The 24,322-nt window shown below is 36.3% G+C and overlaps 1 pseudogene; it reads right to left on the reverse strand.

Moving 5' to 3' along the window:
- Positions 1–1,329: 1,329 nt before the first annotated feature.
- LOC147579018 (developmental pluripotency-associated protein 3-like) lies at positions 1,330–1,783 on the reverse strand (annotated as a pseudogene).
- Between the last annotated feature and the right edge of the window lie 22,539 nt (positions 1,784–24,322).

Consider the following 24,322-nt stretch of genomic DNA (forward strand, 5'->3'; position numbering starts at 1 on the left):
CTTTTCCATGTTGCTGTCCAATTTTTTTAGCACCACTTCCTGAAGAGATTGTCTTCATTCCATTGGATATTCTTTCCTGCTTTGTCAGAGATTAGTTGGCCATACTTTTGTGGGTCCATTTCTGGGTTCTTCATTCTGTTCCACTGATCTGAGTGTCAGTTATTGTGCCAGTACCATGATGTCTTGATGATTACAACTTTGTAGTACAGCTTGAAGTCTGGGAATGTGATGCCTCCTGCTTTGGTTTTCTTTTTCAACATTGCTTTGGCTATTCAGGGTCTTTTCTGGTTCCATACAAATTTTAATATTATTTGTTCTAGCTGTGTGAAGAATGCCTGTGTTATTTTGATCGGGATTGCATTGAATATGTAGATTGCATTGAATATGTAGATTGTTTTGAGTAGTATCGACATTTTAACAATATTTGTTCTTCCTATCCAGGAGCATGGAATCTTTTTCCATTTTTTTTGTGTGTCTTCTTCAATTTCTTTCATAAGCTTTCTATAGTTTTCAGTGTATAGATTCTTCACCTCTTTGGTTATATTTATTCCTAGGTATTTTATAGTTTTTGCTGCCATTTTATTTCATTTTATTTTATTTTTTGAAACGTATTCAAATAAGCCTCAATTTTAATAAGGTCCTCTACATACACATTTGCTACTGAAAATTGAACTACCACAAAAAAAAAAAACTTTTATTACAACTCTAATTTTTGAAACCTAGCCTATGCACGCTGCCATAATTATAATTATGCTCTCCAGCCAAACCACCCAATATTCTCTATGTATTCCTCCCTGCACAAGTTACGTGGCTTCCAATTTGATGTTAGGGTTTTTTTTAAATGTTTTTATTCGAGAGCATGAGTGGGGGAAGGGCAGAGAGAAACACACACACACACACACACACACACACACACACACACACACAGAATCTGAAGCAGGCTCCAGCCTCCCAGCTGCCAGCACAGAACCCTACTCTACAGAGCTCTAGTCGGGTGCTTAACCCAACTGAGCCACCCAGGAACCCCATGTTAGGTTAACCGATCTTCATGACTTCAGGTTTCTCAAACACCCAGGCTACACTCAAAACCCACTAGTGCTTCCTGGGGTCATATCAAAAAGTGGAACTAAAGTATATTGAGGTCACTCAAATGCAAAACACAGGATTCCTCACAAATTATTGTTATCAAGGTAGAAAAGACAAGACAGAGCTAATATCATAGATTATCAAAATATTATACTTTGTCTATAATAGAGCAGCTTTCCCAAGGTGCTGCATACTGATTCTAAAATTACTAGCAAGAAAAACACCATATAATAAGGTTTATGTTTACATAGACTCCATGTCATAATTATTCTCCATGCTGGTATCCTTGGGAGGTCTATGATACAGGCAATAATGACATCTATATCTAAATCTTTCTACTCTGGATTCATCTGTGGAACGCTGGTTGAAGTAGCGATGATTTTTAATAAACCACATCAGCCTTTCCATCCTTTCTTTCCAAGCAGTTAACAAAGTCCTTACTCCACCCCTCCTCCTGTTGCTGAGTATTTGGTCCACAAGTCCCTGTGGTTTCGTCCCTCTGTCCTGCTGTTGGGGTGGATATTCTGGTAGAGGGGAAGGAAGTTTGATACTAGGGTCGAGAGTCAATTGACTAAGGTTCTTTATTAATACTTTGGAGATGGTTTGAGGCAGCTTAGCCTCCCTGGGAATTTTCTTCACTGGCCATCTGAGAAGGTTCTGGGCCACAGGATGGGTAAAGCTTCGTTGGTGAATCCATTGAAAGCCAAGTCTCAGACCTGAAAGCCAAGTCTCAGTCCTTCTAGACCTTTGGATTCCAGTGGAAAGTAATGGGCTCAAGTAGCTGCCAATTAGCCTGGAAAGAACGAGATAGCCCAGAAAGGGCGAGAAAAACGGAGGCTCCAACAAACCGTGGCGAGAGAAAAAGGACAAACCTCCTTTTGCTGCCATTTTAAATGGGATCGGTTGATTTCTCTTTCTGTTGCTTCATTATTGTTGTATAGGAATGCAACCGATTTCTGTTGATTTTATATCCTGCGACATTGCTGAATTCATAGATCAGTTCTAGCAGTCTTTTGGTGGAATCTTTTGGGTTTTCCATATAGAGTATCATGTCATCTGCGAAGAGTGAAAGTTTGACCTCCTCCTGGCCGATTCGGATGCCTTTTATTTCTTTGTGTTGTCCGATTGCAGAGGCTAAGACTTCCAATACTATGTTGAATAACAGTGGTGAGAGTGGACGTCCCTGTCTTTTTCCTGACCTTAGGGGAAAGCTCTCAGTTTTTCCCCATTGAGGATGATATTAGTGTTGGGTTGTTCATATATGGCTTTTATGATCTCAAGGTATGTATGCTCTTTCTATCCCTACTTTCTTGAGGGTTTTTATCAAGAAAGGATGCTGTCTTTTGGCAAATGCTTTCTCTGCATCTATTGAGAGGATCATATTATTCTTATCCTTTATTTTATTGAAGAATAAACGTGATATTCTTTTATTGAAGAATAACGTGATGTATCACGTTAATTGTCTTGCGGATATTGAACGAGCCCTGCATCCCATGTATAAATCCCACTTGGTCATGGCGAATAATTTTTTAATGTATTGTTGGATCCGGTTGGCTAATACCTTGCTGAGGATTTTTGCATCCATGTTCACCAGGGAAATTGGTCTATAGGTCTCCTTTTTAGTGGGGTCTCTGGTTTTGGAATCAAGGTAATGCTTGCTTCATAGAAAGAGTTTGGAAGTTTTCTTTCCATTTCTATTTTTTGGAAGAGCTTCAAGAAAATAGGTGTTAACCCTACCTTAAATGTTTGGTAGAATTCCCCTGGAAAGCCATCTGGCCCTGGACTCTTGTTTTTTGGCAGATTTTTGATTACTAATTTGATTTCCTTACTGGTTACAGGTCTGTTCAAATTTTCTATTTCTTCTTGTTTCAGTTTTGGTAGTGTATATGTTTGTAGGAATTTGTCCACTTCTTCTAGATTGCCCATTTTATTGGTGTATAATTGCCCAAAATATTCTCTTATTATTGTTTTTATTTCTGCTGTGTTGGTTGTGATCTCTCCTCTTTCATTCCTTATTTTATTTATGTGGGTCCTTTCCTTTTTCTTTTTGATCAAACTGGCTAGTGGCTTATCAAATTTGTTAATTCTTTCAAAGAACCAGCTTCTGGTTTCATTGATCTGTTCTGCTCTCTCTCTCTCTCTCTCTTTTTTTTTTTTTTGGTTTTGATAGCATTAATTTCTGCTCTAGTCTTTATTAATTCCTGTCTTCTGCTGATTTTGGGTTTTATTTGCTGTTCTTTTCCAGCTCCTTAAGGTGTAAGGTTAGGTTGTGTGTCTGAGATCTTTCTTCCTTCTTTAGGAAGGCTTGGATTGCTATATACTTTCCTCTTATGACCACCTTTGCTACATCCCAGAGGTTTTTGGCTCTGGTGTGATCATTCTCATTGGCTTCCATGTACTTTTAAATTTCCTCTTTAATTTTTTGATTAGCCCATTCTTTCTTTAGTAGGATGTTCTTTAGTCTCCATGTATGTGTTACCTTTCCAAATTTTTTCTTGTGGTTGATTTCGAGTTTCATAGAGTTGTGGTCTGAAAATATGCATGGTATGACCTCGATTTTTTGTACTTACTTAGGGCTGATTTGTGTCCCAGTATATGGTCTATTCTGGAGAACGTTCCATGTGCATTGGAGAAGAATGTATATTCTGTTCCTTTAGGATGAAATGTTCTGAATATATCTGTAAAATCCATCTGGTCTAGTGTGTCATTCAAAGCTATTGTTTCCTTGTTGATTTTTTGATTAGATGGTGTGTCCATTGCTGTGAGTGGGGTGTTGAAGTCCTCTACTATTATGGTGTTACTATGATGAGTTTCTTTATATTTGTGATTAACTGATTTATATATTTGGGTGCTCCACATTTGGCACATAAATGTTTACAATTGTTAGGTATTCTTGGTGGATAGACCCCTTAATTATTATACAATGCTCTTCTTCATCTCTTGTTACAGTATTTATTTTAAAATCTAGATAGTCTGATAAAAGTATGGCTACTCTGGCTTTCTTTTGGTGACCATTACCATGACAGATGGTTCTCCATCCCCTTATTTTCAAACTGAAGGTGTCTTTAGGTCTAAAGTGGTCTCTTATAAACAGTATATAGATGGATCTTGTTTTCTTATCTATCCTCTTACCCTATGTCTTTTGATTGGAGCATTGAGTCAGTCCATTGATGTTTAGAGTGAGTACTGAAAGATATGAATTTATTGCCATTATGATGCTTGTAGAGTTGGAGTTTTGGTGGTGTTCTCTGGTCCTTTCTAATCTTTGTTGCTTTTGGGATTATATACATACATATATATATATATATATATATATATATATATATATATATATATATATGTATGTATATATATATTTCCCATCTTTTCTTCCCTCAGAGAGTCCCCCTTAAAATATTTTGCAGAGCTTATTTAGGGGTCACAAATTCCTTTAATTTTTGTTTGTCTGGAAACTTTTTATCTCTCCTTCTATTTTGAATGACAGCCTTGCTGGATAAAGAATTCTTGGCTGCATATTTTTCTGATTCAGCACACTGAGTATATTCTGCCACTCCTTTCTGACCTGCCAAGTTTCTGTGGATAGGTCTGCTGTGAACCTGATCTGTCTTCCCTTGTAGGTTAAGGACTGTTTTCCTTTGCTGCTTTCATTATTCTCTCTTTGCCTGAGTATTTTGTGGATTTGACTATGATATGCCTTGTTGATGGTCGGTTTTTGTTGAATATACTGGGGGTCCTCTGTGCTTACTGATTTTGATGTCCATGTCTTTCCCCAGGTTAGGAAAGTTTTCCGCTATGATTTGTTCACATAACCCTTCTACCCCTATTTCTCTCTCTTCCTCTTCTGGGACCTCGATGATTCTGATGTTGTTCCTTTTTAATGAATCATTGAGTTCTCTAATTCTTAAATCGTGCTCTTTTCCTTCATCTCCCTCTTTTTTTCTGCTTCATTATTCTCTATAAGTTTGTTCTCTGTATTGCTGATTCTCTGTTCTGCCTCATCCATCCTTGCTGCTGATGCATCCATCCGTGATTACAGCTCACTTATAGCATTTTTAATTTCATTCTATTTTTTACTTCTTTTGTCTCTGAAGAAAGGAATTCTAATCTATTTTCAACTCCAGGTAGTATTCTTATTATCGTGATTCTAAATTTTGGTTCAGACATCTTGCTTTTATCTGTGTTGGTTAAATCCCTGACTGTCATTTCTTCATGCTCTTTCTCTTGGGGTAAATTCCTTTGTTTTGTTTTTTAAGGGGGAAAAGGAATTAATGAGGTAGAAAAATTAAAACTAAAAAAATTAAAATTAAAAAGATAAAAAAATATTAAAATTAAAAAATTAAACACACACACATACAAATCGAATAAATGGTGCTAGATACTAGGTGTGTTTTGGTCTGGGTGTTGAAAGTAGTTTGACAGATTAGAGAATAAAGGGGGGAAAGGAAAAAAAAAGGAAATCATTTAAGAACTTTAAAAAATGAATACATTGAAGTAGACTAAAATGAGATGATGGGAGTAAAATAGAATTTGAAAAATATACACAAAAGGAAAGAATATAGTAGAAAAAATTAAAGAAAAATATTTTTAATAAAAATTAAAAATGAAAATGAATTTTTTCTGTATTGAAGAAAAAAAGAAACAAAGAAAAGAAAAAAGAGAAAAAAGAGAAAAAGGAAATCATTTGAAAATTTGAAAAAGTGAATACACTGTAATATACTAAAATAAAATGATGGAAGTAAAATGCAATTTGAGAAAAATTACATAAAAGCAAAAAATATAGTAAAAATTAAATAAAAATATTTTTAATAGATATTGAAAGTAAAAATGAAGTTTTTTCTTTCTGCATTCAATGAAAAAAATATGCACAAAGGTAAAGAATATAGTAGAAAAAAAATAAAGAAAAATATTTTTCATAAAAATTAAAAAAGAATTTTTCTTTTTCTGTACTAAAAAAAGAGACTAAAAAAGGAAATCATTCAGAAATTTGAAAAAGTGAATACAGTGTAGTAGACTAAAATAAAATGATGGAAGTAAAATAGAATTTGAAAAAATTTACAGAAAAGCCAAAAATATAGTAAAAACAATTAAGGAAAAATATCTTTAAAGATATTGCAAGTAAAAATGAAGTTTTTCTCTTTCTGCATTCAAGAATAGGAAAAGAAATGAAAAAGAGAAAAAAAGAAAGAAAAAAAGGAAATGGTTTGAAAATTTGAAAATGTGAACACACTGAAGTAGACTAAAATAAAATGATGGCAGTAAAATAGAATTTGAAGAAATTTACACAAAAGTAAAAAGTATAGTAATAAAAATGAAAGAAAAATATTTTTAATAAAAATTGAAAATAAAAATGAATTTTTTCTCTTTCTGTATTCAAGAAAAAGAAAAGTGTAAAAGAGAAAAAAAAAGCAAAGAAAAATTGAATAGAGGGACCTGCTAACAGATTGAATTAGGACTGAAATTACTTTGTTTTCCCCTAAAAGTCAGAATATGTAACGCTTTATAGTCCATAAACTAAGTAGGCAGTGAGACTTGTGTTCTTAAAGAGCAAGGGTGGCCCAGTTGGGCAGGTCTCAGCATAATGGCTTCATTCTCCACTAGATGGTGTTGCTAGCCTACTGGGGTGGAGTGTTGTGGTGCTCCTAGGTGTGTATGTGCATGCGCGGGAGCGGTGAAAATGGCATCACTCAGTTACCCAGTCTGTTCTCCCGGATCAGCAATCGTGCATCCGTCCTTTGTCTTCAGCTTTCGTCCACGCCCCATATTTTCACTGTCTGTGACCAGGCCCCAGACAGGACCTCTTTCCTGAATTTTGTCTCAGATGTGGCTGTTTTCCCCAGCCCCTTACTTCTGAAGGACCACGGCTTTGACCCATTCCACCCCTCTGCAGGAGGGTCTCACTGAGCAATGGCTGAATGAACAATGGCCGAATGTTGGCTGCACCCAGGAATGCCCGCTGGACCCTGCTGCTGTCAGTGCCCCAAGACTACAGCCAGGTGCCAGCCTGCCTCAGAAAAAGTTTGCGAGATAGTGCTGCAGCAGCGTTTCAGGGATTATGGAAAATCACAACACACATCTGGCACCAGGCTTCACCCTTAATGACCTTGTTCTGGCAACAGCGAATGTGGCCGTTTTCTGGGGTCTGCTGGGACCAGGTGGCTTCAACAGTCTCTATCAAATGTCCTTCCAGCAGTGGAACTGCTTTTCCCCGTGTGGCCTGAGAACCTCCCGGACCCCGCTCTGTTCCTGGGGATTCGCCCTTCCCACTAGAGCACCAACAGGTATGGAGCTGCAGAGTTGCAGCCTTTGTGCTCCCCTTGTTTACAGTCTTAATGGAATTTAAATCCTCTCCTTTCTCCTTTTTCCCTTTTTAGTTTAGTCCCTGCAGCTGTTTCCAATTTTCCATTTTCTCTCCAGCTGCTTTTGGGGAGCGGTGCTTTTCCCGTATTCTCCCCCCAACGTCTCCATTCTCTCTCTGCTCACAAAAGCACCTCCCTTCCTGCTCTCCAGGTTCTCCTCTCTGCGCCATGTACCTGCTGAATTCTATGGTTCAGGTTGTGCAGATTGTTGTGTTAATCTTCCAATCAGTTTTCTAGGTGTGTAGGATGGTTTAGTGTTGGTCTGGCTGTATTTCATGGACGTGAGACACACAAAAGACTTCCATGCTGTTCTGCCATCTTGGTTCCTCCTCATGGTTAGTGAGTTTGAGCACCACATTGGGCTCTGTGCTGACAGTGCAGACATTTCTTTTTTATAGAAATTCAGTTGTATACTGCTAACATCTTTAGGTCAATACAAATGCATATATACAATTAAGAAATTTTTTGAAGTTCTTGATTTTGTGGGGAATAGGGAAGGAAGAACAGTTTTTAAATGGGCACTTGAAATATTGGCAGTGATGGAATAGAAGGGTGTATTTGTTATTGATAGATAAATAATTCAAAGATATTTACTGATGACTGTATTTAAAATAGTGATCTGAAGCTATAATGTAGAACCAATGATGAATATAATGTTAAACTGATTATACATTCCAGAGCTATGGTAACTATTACCTAGGTAACCACAAAAATATATAATCTTCAGCTGACTTTACTAAATGAAAAGTTTTGTTTTGGATTCCTGCTTTTGCAATATATAAAATGATAACATGATTTAAGTGATTTGGAACTGTGTAAAACAGATTTTAAATTACATTTTACATGATTAGAAAAGATAATCACAAAATTTGTTTCAATTACGTATTCCAAACAACATGTGGTGATGATTTACACTTTATTATACATTTTCCCCTAAAGAATTGAATATGCTCTATATTGTTCTTAGGGAAATTCTGAGAAGTTTTGTATGAATTAGCTAGTAGTAGACATTTTTATAGTATACCCTCTATTATTCAGTGAGAAAAGAAGCACTGACAGAAGTTTTTTAAAAATCAAAGTTACGTAGATGTACATCTTTAATTCTCATTTTTATTTCTTTTTAGTTAGTTTTGCATGCTTTTGTTGTCTTGATATTGAGGCAGACTCCATTCTCCACCTCTAAGACTTCTCCCGTCCCTCAGCTAGGTCTGTTGCCAAATTAGGTGTAGTCATGTGACTAAATTTTTTTAAACATGTATGAATGGAGGTGATGTGTGCCACCTCTGGAACTGGGTATGTGCCACCATGCTGTCTTATGCTTGTTAGCCTGATGCAGTCTTACAATGGCAGTGACCTGATTTTAATTATATCATAAAGACAAGGCATTGTGGGATGGTGGAGAAACATGAAGGAAGGAACCTGGGTTTTTGAATGACTGCACGGAGCAGGGCAACACTTTGACCTAGACTGATCACTTCAGGCTATCAGATAAGAAAGAAAGAAATTTCCATCTTCTTTAAGCTACTCAATTATTGTTAATTATCTTTATTATAGCAGCCTAGACTAAATAATGTACATTGATTTGACTAGATTCAGTGAGAGAAGGAGTAAATCCAGATGCTTTTTCAAATTCGTAAGTTCAAGTTCGCTCATTTACACATATTCTTCCCTATAATGACATCTGTCTTGGTGATACAATCTTTCTCACACTCCTCTCCAGTTCTTTTATCCTGTACAGACTATGTGACTCTACCTCTAATTAATGCTTGCTCTATTTACTTGTGCTTTTTCTTATTATATTGCTATTACCATAGATAGGGGTGGGGTTGGTGTCTTGCCAGGCATATATGCACTGCAATTTCGTAAGAGACATTTAACTCAACTTGATCAGTTTCCTTGTGTGTTGTGCGTTACCCTTTCTCCTGTGATTAAAAAAATCCAAAGTATTCCATGGTTTCCTTTCTTTGTTTTATTTTTTCTGTCTCTGATGATTTACATAGAGTCTGATGAAAATATAAAATTATTAACTTGATGCCTGCTTGTTTTATTTAATTATTTTTAAGTTTATTTTTATTTATTTTGAGAAAGAGATAGAGAGCAAGTGGGTGAGGGGCAGAGAGAGAGGGAAACAGAATCCCAAGCAGACTCCCTGCTATCGGCACAGAACCTGATGTGGGGCTCAAACTCTTGAACTGTGAAATCATGACCTGAGCTAAAGTCAGGTACTTAACCAAGTGAGCCACCCAGGTGCCCTGTCCAGAGTGGATATCTTATGCCCACTTGATCTTTTTTCTTTTTTCTTTTTTTAATGTTTATCGATTTTTGAGAGAGAGACAGAGCATGAGCAGGGGAGGGTCAGAGAGAGAAAGGGAGACAGAATCTGAAGCAGGCTCCAGCCTCCGAGCTGTCAGCACAGAGCCCAATGTGGGGCTAAAACTCACGAGCCGTGAGATCATGACCTGAGTTGAAGTCACATGCTTAACCCACTGAGCCACCCAGTTGCCCCTATGTCCGCTTGGTCTTTAGTCTTTTCTGGAGAGTCTTAAGTTACATGGCTATGGTGGTTGGAGGTCTTGCTTTAGCACAGGCTCTTTTGATACTAACAGTCTCTTTACTGGGTCCTGCTAATTTCCAAATTAAAGCACAAACAGAAGGAATCTCTTCCTGGTGACTCGTCATGGTTTGGCTCTCATTGCCAGCTTCGTTACAGACTTATTTATGGCTTTATCATCCTCCTGTCCCTCTTTGACTGATCTTCCTATATTATCCCTATATGGATTTTATCACATACTAACTAGAATGTATGAAGTAATCAATGTATACTTTGATATACAGTATTCTATAAGTTGGCACAGTGAGGACAGAAAGGTATGTATGAGAAGCTCCAAAAATATCAACAGTTAAAAAAATTTAAGAGACGTCAACTATTTTAAAAAATACAAAAATTAAAAATTTAAAGAATAAAAAGAGGGGGCCTGGGTGACTCAGTCAGTGAAGCGCCTGACTTTGGCTCAGATCATGACCTCACAATTTGTGGGTTCAAGCCCCACATCAGGCTCTGTGCTGACAGCTCAGAGCCTGAAGCCTGCTTCAGATTCTGTGTCTCCCTCTCTCTGCTCCTCCTACACTTGTGCTCTCTCTCTCTCTGTCTCTCAAAAATAAATAAATGTTAAAAATTTTTTTTTTAATTTTTTTAAATGGAAAACTTATTTTATGTTCTCATCTATATCTTTACATACAGATTCTAAGAAATAGCAACTGAAATTTTTGAGATTGTTCAGCCCCAAGTAATGGCTAACATTTATAAATGTGTTGGCATTAGTTTGCTAGTGCTGTCATAACAAAATAGCACAAGGTGAGTGGTTTAAACAACACAAATCTGTTTTCTCAAGTTCTGGAGGTTTGAAGTCCAAGGTCAGGGTGTCAGCAGGTTTGGTTTCTTCTCAGGCCTCTCTCATTGGCATGCAGGTGGCCTCCTTTTCACTATATCCTCACATGATCTTTTCTCTGAGGACATGCATACCTGGAGTTTTTCTGTGTGCCCAAATTTCCTCTTTTTTTTTTTTTTTTTTTTTTTAAGTTTTTGAATGCTTATTTGTTATTGAAAGACAGAGAAAGAGTATGAGCAGGGCAGGGGCAGAGAGAGAGGAAGACATAGAATCTAAAGCAGGCTCCAGGTTCCAAGCTGTTAACACAGAGCCCAATGCAGGGCTTAAACCCATGAACCACAAGATCATGACCTGAGCTGAACTCGGATTCTTAACCGACTGAGCCACCAAGGCGCCCCCCAAATTTCCTCTTCTTATAGTTCAGATTGGACTAAGGTCCACCTTAACAGCCCCATTTTAACTTGACTAACTGTTTAATGGTCCTATCTTTAATACAGTAACATTCTGAGGTATTGAGAGTTAAAGCTTCAACATAGGAATTTGGGAGAGATGTCCAATTCAGCCCATATGAGTAACTAACATTTGATAAATGGTAAAGAGGAGTCTGCACTGTCCTGAACTCTTTTTATGTACTGAGTTGTTTAATCTGTGCAACAAGCCTATGAGCTAGCTACTATGAAATATTGTATTTTACAGATGTGAAAATTGAGTTACAGAGAGGTAAAACAACTTTCTCAAAGTCACAAAGGCAGAAAATGGCAAAGTAGAGAATAAATGGAGGTGGCCTGGTCTCAGAGCTGCTCTCACAGACATCATGCTGTTAAAGGTTAGTTTGTACCAATTTAAGGGTGAACACTTTCAGAATGGATCCTCAGTTCAGAAGATGACTTCATGTTTTGGTTCCACTAGTCTATGCTTTTCAGAAAGCCATCTGATCTCTTTAGATCACCTATAGTCTTCTTTCTATGAGGAATAACTGACAAGATGATATAAAGCTCTTTGGCAAATAAGGACTACATAAATGTCAACTGTTGTAGTAATTTCATCAGTATGGATGTGTTTGTCACTTATATTTATGGGCAGCCTAGCTACTGAACTGACACAAGACAGTGCTGATTTCCAGAGAAAACAGGTCCATGACAATGTGAACTAAAAAAGATTATGCAGTCTGTGGCAGTAAACCATTTGGCTCCTGTAGTAAATCCAACATGGTACAGAAGATCTCACGCCCAGTCTGCTGTGTCCATTTTAACTTCACAATTAAGTGAAGGGTTTATTATTCTGAAAACAACCAGAAATGCGAAAGTAAAAAGCAGCTCTTGACCATGGGGAACTGTCTGACAAAGCTCTGGGCTTCAGGGTTATTTGAAGCTGGCCTGGTACTTAACACCCAATGGTTGTTCTGTTGGGCATAAACAATCTCATCAAACACCAACACAAGACAAGGGCCATTCTGAGACCATGACAGAGCAAGACAGAACAGGACCATATCATAACTTCTTAAGCATGTGCAAAATAAGGTTACTGTGCCATCCACAAAATAGCAAACATCCCCCTTTCTCCTGGCTGACATGAGAAACTACTACTTCATCACCAATGACAGTTTAAGCCTCACTCAGGCCTGTCCATAATGAAAAGATTTATTGAGATACCCACCCACAGAATTGTCCCTGCTTTCTTATATCATCTAGAGACTCTTTGACTCTCCTCAAAAGCACCCAGCCAAAGCCAAAATCCTCCAAGAGATTCTTCCTAACATCGATTACTGAGATGGCCCACAGTCCCCATGCATCTTCTCCCTTGCTTCCGTGAGTAATGAACCCTTCTGGTTCAACTACAGGAGTGTCTCTGGTGGTCTTTAGCAGAAGGGCATTGACAAAGGCAGTGCAATTGCCCGAGCAGATTTCAGAGACACAGTTTCATTTACGCTACTACTTCCCTAGTGAGAAAGACTTAAAAACATCTTTTTAGCACATAAAGCTTTGGGATTTTTTGGGAGAAAGCTTGTTGGAAGTTGAAACTATTTTAGTAGAAGAGAAAAACCTCTGTGGGAACACCTCTGTGTCATGCTTTTGCCTTTATGGATCACATAGGCTGTGTTTACATATATTTCTAGTGTATCTTTCATTTTTGCTTGCATTCTTACTAAAGTGTGAGGTTCTGAACACCATGTGTTCCATCCTGTTATGATGACTGTCACACGCGATTTAGCACAAAGCTCTCATTCTATATATTCTTATATTCTTCCTCCCCAAAATAGAAGAAGGAAAAAAAGAGAGTTGTACTGGTGTGTGCTGCCTGCCCAATTTAGTTGCTAGCTGTCCACCCACTGTTCTTTTCTTTGTGCCTTATGCCTATGCTGCAGTTTAGTGATCAAATTAAATGATAGGCCTAATTAACTGAAAGAACTTTGTAAGCTTCTAACTGGAAAATCTGCTTCTTCTGGCTTTTTTATTTTTTTCTCACAGAAATACTATCCTTTCAGCTTATTACAGGCTGATAATTTATACAGTATTTGCCTACACATACATGTACATATTCAACTAATTTTATTCTAACACCTTAATTCATGTGCTATGTATTCTGTGTCTTGAAATTTCTCTTTCTCTCATTATAGTTGCATAGCAACCTCTGCAAGTTGTGAACAGCAAAATGACTTGTTATTGGTGATAGGAGGGAGTTTTTCAAGTACCGTTGAGCTAAGGTTCCATAGATAAATATTACCCTCTTATACTTTGGTGGAAGTATATTTGAAGAGGGAAAATTGGGGTGGCTGGGTGGCTCAGTTGGTTAAACAGTTGACTCTTGATCTCAGCTAAGGTTTTGATCTCAGGGTCGTGAGTTCAAGCCCCATCTTGGGCTCCACGCTGGGGATGGAGCCTACTTAAAAAAAAAAAGTAATAAAGAGGGAAATTTTAAATCTGTGATCAATCAAGGAAAAGCAGAATTATTTATGCCAAAGGGAAATGTTTACATAGCTTGATAAATTGACCGACATGATTGGTTCAAATATTTTTGTCCTTTGTTGAAACAGGAGTTTTTATTTATTCATTTGAATTTTATTCATTCATTCATTCAAAATATAGCTGATACAAATGTTATATTAGTGACTTGAATTTAAAATGGTGTGAGTATCGAAATTTATTTTTAGCTTCTATTTTAGGTTCATTCGCTAATGTATTGAAGCAACAATCCTACTCCATACGATGCCAGGTGCTGAAAGTAAAGGTGTATTAGACATGAACATTAGTGTGAAGAAATTTTCTAAAATAGCTTAAATTCTCTTTTTCCTTGGAGTTTATAATCTATCATGGTTTAGGTTTTAGGTTTTGGGTCTGACTAAAGGTACAGAGGTCAGAAGTGCCTGAAGATCCCATTCTTTCATTACAAGGGCAGTTTACTCTTTCAGAATAAAATATGTGATTTTTCTGTGGGAGGTCCAACCTGGAAGAATCCAGATTGAAAAAAAAATGCACATTTTTTTTCTTCTTATTCAAGTAGGTTAATCTTGTAGAATTTGTAGCCTGGACAACCCAACTTTTATATTCACTGTCTGCCTAATAAACCTAATTAAAATATATCCACACAGAGAAAACTCCCTATTCTTAATTTTATCACACAAGGGAGTATTTTTAAGACTGCACTTTTCATCTGGCTGCATTATACTATACCTTTAGAATCATTTTCTAGTATCTTATTCCTCTAAAAACTTTTGAAGTACTTGTTTTCTGTCTGAGTTGATTATTATTGTCTAAGTAGTTTCAATTTGCTAAAAAGTAGTGGCCACAGTAGCTATTTTTATCCATTCTGAATTTAGATCCTATCCATTAAAATTGTGTTTCAGAAAATTGTTTTGGTGTTAATGAACTACTCCTGATGTTCTGAGACTGTACTATTGGTGTGATCTATGTTTTACATTGTGTACTGTAAAAAATTTAAGAGCAATACTTGTGTTGACTCTGGATCCGATGTCTGTAATAAACTTGTGATGGTTAATTTTATATGTCAACATGACTGGGCCACAGAATGCCCCAGATAACTGTTTAAATATTTCTGGGTATGTCTGTGAGGGTGTTTCTGGTAGAGATTAGTGTTTGAATTGGTGAACTAAATAAAGCAGATGACCCATCCCAGTGTGGGTGGGCATCATCCAATCCACCAACGGCCTGAATTGAGTAAAAAGAGAGACAGAGGAAGGATGAATTTAGTCTTTCTCTGCCTGGCCACTGAGCTGGGACATCAATCTTCTCTTGTCCTTTGTGCTCCTCGTTCTCAGGCGTCAGGTATGGAATCATAATCTACTTTGGCTCTCAGCCTTTGAACTACAATGGTGGCCTTCCTGCATCTCCAATTTACATAGGGCAGATCTGGGCACTTCTTAACCTCCACTGGTTCTGTTTCTCTTGAGAACCCAGACAAATATAAAACTCTAGGATCAAGACCATATAAAATCAGTCATCTAATAGAAGGAAAGCATAATGAATGTTATTGAGCACCTACTATGTACCAGTATTTATTCATGCGCTATTGTCACTTAATGCATATAGCATTAAAGTGAGTATTATTGTATGGCTGGTAACTGATGGGAGAATCACATCTCAGAGAAATTAAGAAAATTGACTTTGGTCAATAGCTAAGAAGTAGCAGCGGTGATATTTAAACTTGTTTGCCTGACTCCTAAACTCATTCTTACCTCCCCATTGTGAAGTGTTCAGGTAACTAGCATTTATTGACTACCTGCAACTTGTCAGACATTGGATGGAAGATTTATATATATTTTATGTATAGTATATACTCTATGGTGCCCTGGAGGCAATGAACAATTCTAAGCCATGACTTTTGAACTCAAAGATTTTATAATGTATTTAAGAAGGTTAATCAAATGAGGCAACATTAAAGTGCCAGAGGAGAAGTGGCAATAATTGCTGTAGAAACAGAGAGGAAGGATTTCACTAATTCTCTCATGTCAGCTAACAGCTGGATATCCAGGAAGCATATATTCATTTTCTACTTTTCATTTAAAATATCAATAGAGAGTTTGTTCCTTTTGTCATAAACTAGAGCTGTTTTCAGCTCTATATTTCAACTCTACTTTTATGACCTTTTGAATCTTGAGTGACGGTGGTATAAATGGGTATGTCTCAGCTCTATCATGTACTAGATGTGTGAATCTGGACAAATTACTTACTTCTTTGTGTCCAAGTTTCTCCATGTGTATGTAGAATGTGCATAATATTAGCACCTAGTTTATAAGTTCTTTGTGATAATTAGAATGATCTAAAGTTATGTTATTAGGTATATACATGTTTAATTTATAATTATAATGTCTTCCTGGTAAATCTTTCCTTTTATTATTCATTCACTCTTTTTTGCATAACAATACTTTTATACATTTGTCTTGGTCCATAAATTCTATTTTGTCTTATACCAGCTTTCTTTTGATTAGCATTTGCTATTGCAGTCTTTTTTCTATCCTTTTGTTTGTAATTGTTTGGGGTCCATATGTTTTAGGTATTTAAAAATTACATTTGTGTTTATTGTAATTATTGTTAATTTTTATTTCCATTTTTGGATTTTATGCCATTTTTTCCTATGCTTACATTTTCCTTCTTATGTATTGTATTGGATTGCTAAAATTTATTTTGATTTTTAGTCTCTCTATTCATTTAGAAATTATGTATTTCCATTTAAGGGAGATTATCTCTTTTCCTGTAAGTGTTGCCCTTAAAATTTTGACATATATATTTAACAAAGTTTAAAGAAATCAGAATTTTTGCTTTCTTCTCAAATGATATAACTTACCTAGAATATTTTCTCTTTAATAACTCTCAGCATATTTTCCATGTTATTATGATCAAATATTTTTTGTGTCATCTTGATTTTATTTCCTCTATATTAATCATTATTCTTGTCTATGTTTATTGCTTTCTTGGTAGTCTTTTAACTATTTAACAATTTACTAATCATGCTTTCAGCTTCATTTAGTTTTCTGTTTTTTTTTCTCTATTACATATTTAATTTCTAGAAATTGTATTTAATCCTTTTCCAAATCTGTCTGAATTTTTCTGATTTTTTAAAAATTCAGTGTTTCTAACCCTCTCAATTTTTATATGAGATTGTTTTGTTATCTGAAGTCTTAGGTTTCTTACCTGCTGTTTATAGTATCTGCTGATTCTTGCTCTCAGTGGTGGTTTCCTTCTGTGTTTTCTATTTTCAATTACTCATCCTCAGTAGACAATCTTCTGTAAAGGAGATTTAAGGTGTATCCATTAGGAATGATTTTATATTTAGTTCTACCAAGAATCTTAGAGATTAAGCAGCCTCCAGGCAATGTGGCAGCATTTTATATTAATTTCTTTTTTTCTAAATTCGTTTATTTTGAGAGAGAGTTTACACGAGTGGGTGAGGGGCAGAGAGAGAGGGAGTAGAGAGAATCCCAATCTGATAGTATGGAGCCTGACTCGGCCTCCATCTCACGAACTGTGAGACCATGACCTGAGCTGAAATCAAGAGTCAGAAGAATCAGACGCTCAACCAACTGAGCTACCCAAGCATCCCAACATTTTATATTAATTTTTAAACTATAAAGATTTAGACCCAGCAACCAATGGGAATTCAAACACTAAACTTGTCTGAAGTCAGGCCTGTAGTTATAAATAATTGGCAAAAATTTGTTTTCCTCTCTATTGTAGAGCCAGAGCAGAATAGATATCCCATCTTTACATTTTACTCTGGTGGGAAATGGGTGAATTTTTATAGTTCACTGTTTCACATGAAGATGCTCCCTTTGAGGATTCTAGTTTTATGTGGGAAGGGTAAGGGCTCAAGGCAGGTAATCCATAAGGCTCTCAGTAGAAGCAGCATTACACTCCACCCACTCCACTCCACCAGCAACTTGGTGTTTCCAGTTTGGATTTTAGTTTACTCTACGCTTTTGAATTAGTCTTCACTTTTTTTTTCCACATTTCCTTGAAATGCTGTTACTTTCTTCAGACATACTCTGTGTTTCAAAAAATGTTTCTTATATTTACTTAATGTGTTACTTAGAGGTTTTGTAGTGTGAGGGTTTTTAGAATTTCTAGTTCACCATATTGCAAGAAGTGGATCTGCCTTCATGGGGAACAGGAGGTGGATTCAAAAAAGCAGTAGAGTTTGTTATGGCAGTGATAGAAATGTCCTGTGTTCTTATTTTCTTTCTAAATCAGAAAATTTATACCATTGCATAAAAACCTTTTAGTGATTTTCCATTGCTCTTGGAATAAATTCTAATTCTCTGAGCATCTCTTTCACAAACTTTCATTATCTGCCCCTTACTTGCCCATCCAGTTCTCTCCTTTTCATTGAGATTTTTGTGCAGCTAGAATGAACTTCCTTAAGTTCATTTTGCTTTTCACCCCCAGCCTTTTTATTATTACAATTCCTTTGCTTGAATCTCAAAATTTTTCCTATGTCTCCCTTTTACCCCATCTCCTTTGATGATTGTCTAATTTTTAGGATTCAATCTAAGCATCAGTTTTGGCAGAGAGTTTCTTTTGATGCCTCTTGACTCATCCCTCTCCAACATGCATTTCCATTACCTGCTCCTGTAGCATCCTGTAGTTTCTATTTTATTTATTATGTCACAAAAATCACACTTATTTATACTTGATAATTTATTGGTCATTTTTGCCAGTCTCTAAATTCTATGATAATAAGCATCCAAATTATTCCCTCACTATTGATTCTCTATTGATCCTAGCATGATGTTATCTTGTAAGCAATTAGTAAATATTTATAGAATATTTCAAATTAAAATTTATATGGTTATAACTACCATTTTAATAGCTATCATTTATGTACCTATACTGGGTAGAAATCATAGACGCTATAAGGTTATAAGGGAACTTTAATTTGGGATTATTTATGAGATCCTTTCAGAAATAGGAAATGACCATGTCTATAATCTTAATTATCTACTTTGTGAGGCTGTGTATTGAGATCTATCATAGAAAATGGAGAACATTTTGACTATGGTGGTTACCTTCAAGACAGATATCAAATAATCCATTCTGTTGAGCATCAATTATGGCAAGACTGGAACAAAGGTAATTAAGGTCACTGACATGTTCTCCTATGGTTATGCCATGTATGGTGGCAAGGAGAATGGGAAACACCCTGGAGGTTTTCAGAGTAGTATTTTCTCCAGGCATGGACATCACACTTAGGACCTGTTGAATTATGAGATGGCAAATGAGGGTGAAGAAAAGTCCAGAGAGATATTGTAGAGTGTACAGTTTCAGGTAAGGCTGTGGCACAATCAATGTAGATTCCATGGAAGAAATATATAGACACTAATGCACATATAGAAGAATACCAATAATGGAATATATTTAGAGATACAAATAGAAGTTAATGTGAATATCAGTTAATCAGTTTTGCTGCTACTAAGTGAGGAAGAGGAAGTTCGAGGTAGGCTGAGTGATGATGAATTCCTTCTTGAAAATAAAGCTAAGGCTATTTTTGGGGATTAAGAGTTCTAGCACAGTCAGATAGTCTTGCTTTTAGGCTAGATATCTGGCTTAGATATTTAGGTTTTGGGTTAGATTTCTAGGCTTATTTATGGCCTTGGAGTTAAGCTACATTGAAAGCAACAATTACTATTTTTATCACCACTTAACTATAACTGTGCAGAATTGTTTTAAGCTGTGCCTGTTGGTTGCATTTGTTATATTGTGATATATCCCCACCCTCCTAGTAAAGACATCCCACATTAAATATGGTTTTGAGGTTTCATTACTCACATGAAGTGAATGGTTGTGTTCTGTTGTGCTGAGTTCCTTTAAGAATTACATGCACAGGGTGGAGAGCCAACATTTGGAGTTCTTCTGGGCCTCCAAGGTAGCCATGATCATTTAGGTCCATCAAATCTCAATAACAAGCAGCTGAGAAAATTTTCAAGGTGAAATTTGAAAAACAGACTCTGGAAAATATGTTATGCCATCAGAAATCACTAACATTATGTAATCTTCAGGAAATACATGTAAAGGACTGGGTAATGTCAAGGATTGGGTAATAGAACCAGTAAGAACCAGAGATCATTGGAATTATTGAGGGTCTGCATTGCTAAGTGCATTGCTATAAAACTCATTTTTTTCAGGAATGTTTGGACTTTCTTAAAATTGTTTTTTTAACGTTTATTTATTTTTGAGACAGAGAGAGATAGAGCATGAACGGGGTGGGTCAGAGAGAGCGGGAGACACAGAATCTGAAACAGGCTCCAGGCTCTGAGCTGTCAGCACAGAGCCCGGTGTGGGGCTGGAACCCACGAACTGCGAGATCTTGACCTGAGCTGAAGTCGGACGCTTAGCCGACTGAGATGTTTGGACTTTCTTAAGGAAGAAGGTATGATCCTCAACACTAGGACAATCAAGCACATCTTGCTTAGATCTTACATACAAATGATACAGATATAAATGGCCCAAGATAAGCATGCTGAAATGGTTTTCTGAGTTGGGAATACATGAGTATATTAAGTTGATCAAGTTGCCATTCAGATAATTCCTTGGCCTAGACACGTGTGTGTGTGTACGGGTGTGCGCTTGTGTGTATGTGCATATGCATGTTGATAGAGTGGGGACAACAATGGTTGGTAACTGCGGGTATAATTCATAGGCCAAAGGTCCTTAATAAGCAGTTAAATGTTCCAATGTAGTTTTGTAAAGCATATTATTTGCATATAATGAACCCTGAGTTATACCAGCTTATGGAAAAACAATATTAGAAGGAATCTGGTAGAATTTTCAGAATCGAAGGCAGAGCAAAACATCAGCTTCAGAAGGCAGGAATGAGGACAATTCTGGGCTCCAGAGGTACTGAGACAGGGGCTTGATGCTGTAAGAGTGGTTTTGTTTGATCCTAAATCTATCATCTTGCTCTTCTCTGCATTTTGGCATGAGCTGAACTTTTTTTTGTATAGGGGCAGAAGAGGGGTATACATGACACCTAGATTTCCAGGATTCCTTGTAACTTAGTCATTAGGTTGTAAGAACTCTTTATCCCATGTCCTGCTCAATTTAGTAAAAAACCTAGGGAAAAGCTTAGATTGATCATGTGATGATGTGCCTGTTCCAAAGAGATGGGGGTCAGATGTCATTTGAAACATATGTTTTATTTATTTTATTTTATTTTATTTTTTAATTTACTTATATTCTATGATCTTCCCACTTCTCTTTAGCCCAGGCTGTTTAACATGATCCATCCATCATTTTTTTTTTTTTTTTGGAGGTAGTTAAAATTTCCTGAACACAGAAAAAAGGTATGGATTTTTACATTTAAACTTAGACAAAAAGCCATGATCCAGACATCAGACTCCATGTGTGGGAGAATACTTGCTAAATCAGTTTTTAGAGTTGCAGTGCAGAGGTGAGAGAAGAAAACAATGTAGGAGAATGGCTTTGGTCACTGAGAAGGACCCTCATGCTTTGCCTCTCATTCTGAGGTTACTTCTGCTGGGTGACAAAAACTTGACACTCTCACCACCATTTGGAGAAGGGATATTGGAGGGGACTTGTGATTCATCTTCCACCTGGTTGTCTGTGTGGCAGAATGGCACATCCCTCAGATATACGTAATGTGGGAAAATAGAACAGGCTCAACCACCAGATGCCTGGGTAGAAGTGTGTGTAGTAGGCTCATTAAATAAATTGTAAGCCCCTTTAAAAGTGAGGTTCTCCAGAATCATATGCTAAGGCAGAGTTTGGGGTACAGGACGTTCATTAGGGGTTTAACATCTTTGAAGGGGAGGGGGAAAGAAACAGGACATGACAGAAATCTGTGATACAGCCTTGGCCAACCTCAAGGGAAACTTTGGAACAAGAATCACCAGAGTTTCCTGGGTTGGCTGAAATGGCTGGAACTTGTTCTGTCATTGGTGTGAGCCACCCAGCAATGTGCATGAGTGCAGGCAAGACAACTCACAGCTGGTGAGGCAGACCAAGAAGTGACTGGCAGTGAGAGATGGTCTGTAAACCACACTCCCTACAGATGGACCCCAGATCCTTTTTTGAAAGGAGCTTTGGGAATGCATCTTTGGTCTACACATGCCCTCATGGGATAATAGGAAGCAGCCATTGCTTTCTTTTGTGACTGAGATAGATGAAGACCTTGAGAATCTTGTGGTGATGACACAGGTCCAGAGCAGAAAACAGCTGTGTCTTATGTGGTTGTTAATTCAGTGAGAGGGCAGAATCCCTAAGCAGTTGCCAATATAGTGAAAAATCAGTAGACCAACCAGGAGTTTGAACTTTAACAGATGAGAAAATAAAACAGGATCCTATTTCCGACCTCTACTTTCAGCCTCCTACTTCCACATCATGTGTTTTGTAAGCCTGCTTGAATTTATGTCACTGAAGGAGAGGGTCTGAAATAACTTCACTGACTTGAAATTGAATATTAAGTTTTTTTCCCGTCAGATAAAATGTTGATTTAAAATGGAGAAGAAGATGAGTTATGGAGAAACAAAAAAAAATAATTTACATATGCAGAAACATGGCCTTACAAATTCATGATCACCTCAAAGTAATTGAAATAAAACTAATTTTTGCTATTTGCTTTTATCAGGAGAATATAGATGATTCTCAAAGTCTTTGGTTAAGCTGGTCCAACTATGTTATAATAAATCAGTAGCTGTCTTCAAAATGTTTTATAATTTTTAGGCTTTATATGCTTATTTGACAAAAGCAAAACTTACTGTTGTCATGTTATTTGATTTCGTGTCCACCCCTTACTCCTTTCTCTTTGTACTCTCTCATTCTGGAATGTTCTTCAACATTATCCTATTCCTCTATAACATTTTTTGTTAAATATCACTTCCTTAGAACATTCAAGGCTAACATAATATTTCCTTAATGTGTTATTATTTTATTCAACTGTTTATCATGATCTGAGATTATATTCTGTGTTTCTTTGTATGCCTACTGACTGTCTCCTCACATAAAAGGAAACTCTGTGAGGAAGGACATTATTTTTCATTATCTTTATATCCAGGTCTCAATACCTGGTAGAATCTCTATGGATATTTGTTGAGTGAACGAATCAATGGAATTTAAAGATTTACTAACTCTAGAAATTTGTTTAAATTGCTTTTAATGAGGAAAATGATACGTATCTTTATGTATCTTTCTATCTTTATGTATCTTTATGTATCTTTCTTATGTATCTTTATGTATCTTTCTATATATTAAGTATAATATATGTAATGTATAATTCATGTAATGTAAAATTCTTCTGTACCCATTTGAAATAGTGCCTCTGAAAGGAATTTTTAAATGTTAAGGCAATAAAATGGCCTCATTTTAAACATATTTTCAAGGAGTATTAAGTTGGAGCTTCAAATGTATGTTTTTCTAGATTGCTAAATTAGAATGAGATATTGTCAAATTCATTATTGGACTACTATTGTTAATCATACATTTTTATTACTATACTTTATGCCATAGCAAGATCATATTTGTTAAACAGAGGTGAAGTACTTTAAGTGTAGCTCAGCAGTGAATATACTTGGAAAAATGGCACTGAGGTCAAAGGTAAAATTAGACACCCATGTTTTCCAGCCAAGGGATTTGAAAAGATAAAAGTGTTTTTGCTTTTTCTTTCACTTCCTCCTCTTCCTATTATTCCTCTCTTTCCCCTTCTCTCTCTCTTCTTCTTTCTTTAATCTTTTCATTAAATAATCCCACTGGGTGGAATCATGGAGCTAATTTTACCAAACAAGAGCAGTAGAAAACAACACTTAAAAATGGTGTTGCTCTTTCAACATATTAATGCTACTAATCTTAGAAAGTATTTTTGTATTTTTAGAACTTCTACAAATTAAAAGGAAAAATGACAAATGGCATCAGGGGATGGAGATATGTGACAGACTGTCAACATTCATCCAGGCAGGATGGTTGGGACTTTCATTTGCCTTAAATGTCTTTGGTTTATAAGACCAGTTAAAGAAAAAAGTGCTCTAGAATTAATTGTGTTTTGGTGACATATTTCCTTAGCTTATTGATTAACTTCCTAGTCACATAAATTATACAATTTAAACTTGCCCTTTACCAAGATCTTTGAAAAAAATGATAATAGATTAGTGAAATACGATACCTCAGAGGAGTTGAAAACTGGATAATGCTCATGTCAAAAGTATAATATACGACTTTGAATTGGTGCCTTAAGCAGGCAATACTATTTATGTCACAAGAAAATCTTAAGTGTGTTACTGAGCATGGGATATTTAGTCATTTCTTAGGTTCATGTCTTAAGACACATCTCAAAGAAAACTACAAATATCAGCAATAATTAAAATTATTATGCATATCTGGTTATTGACTGGAACTCTTGCATATAATTTTTTTTCACCACCATTATTTCTTTAAATAAAAAAGGAAGGTTGTATGAAAGAGAAAGGGGGTGGGGAGTAAAGTATGATCATTTACAACCACAGGAAAGCCTCTGTACATGTTTTGCATC

Source organism: Puma concolor, chromosome B4 (assembly GCF_028749965.1).
Source record: "Puma concolor isolate L17-30 chromosome B4, mPumCon1.1.hap2, whole genome shotgun sequence".
NCBI lineage: Eukaryota > Metazoa > Chordata > Mammalia > Carnivora > Felidae > Puma > Puma concolor.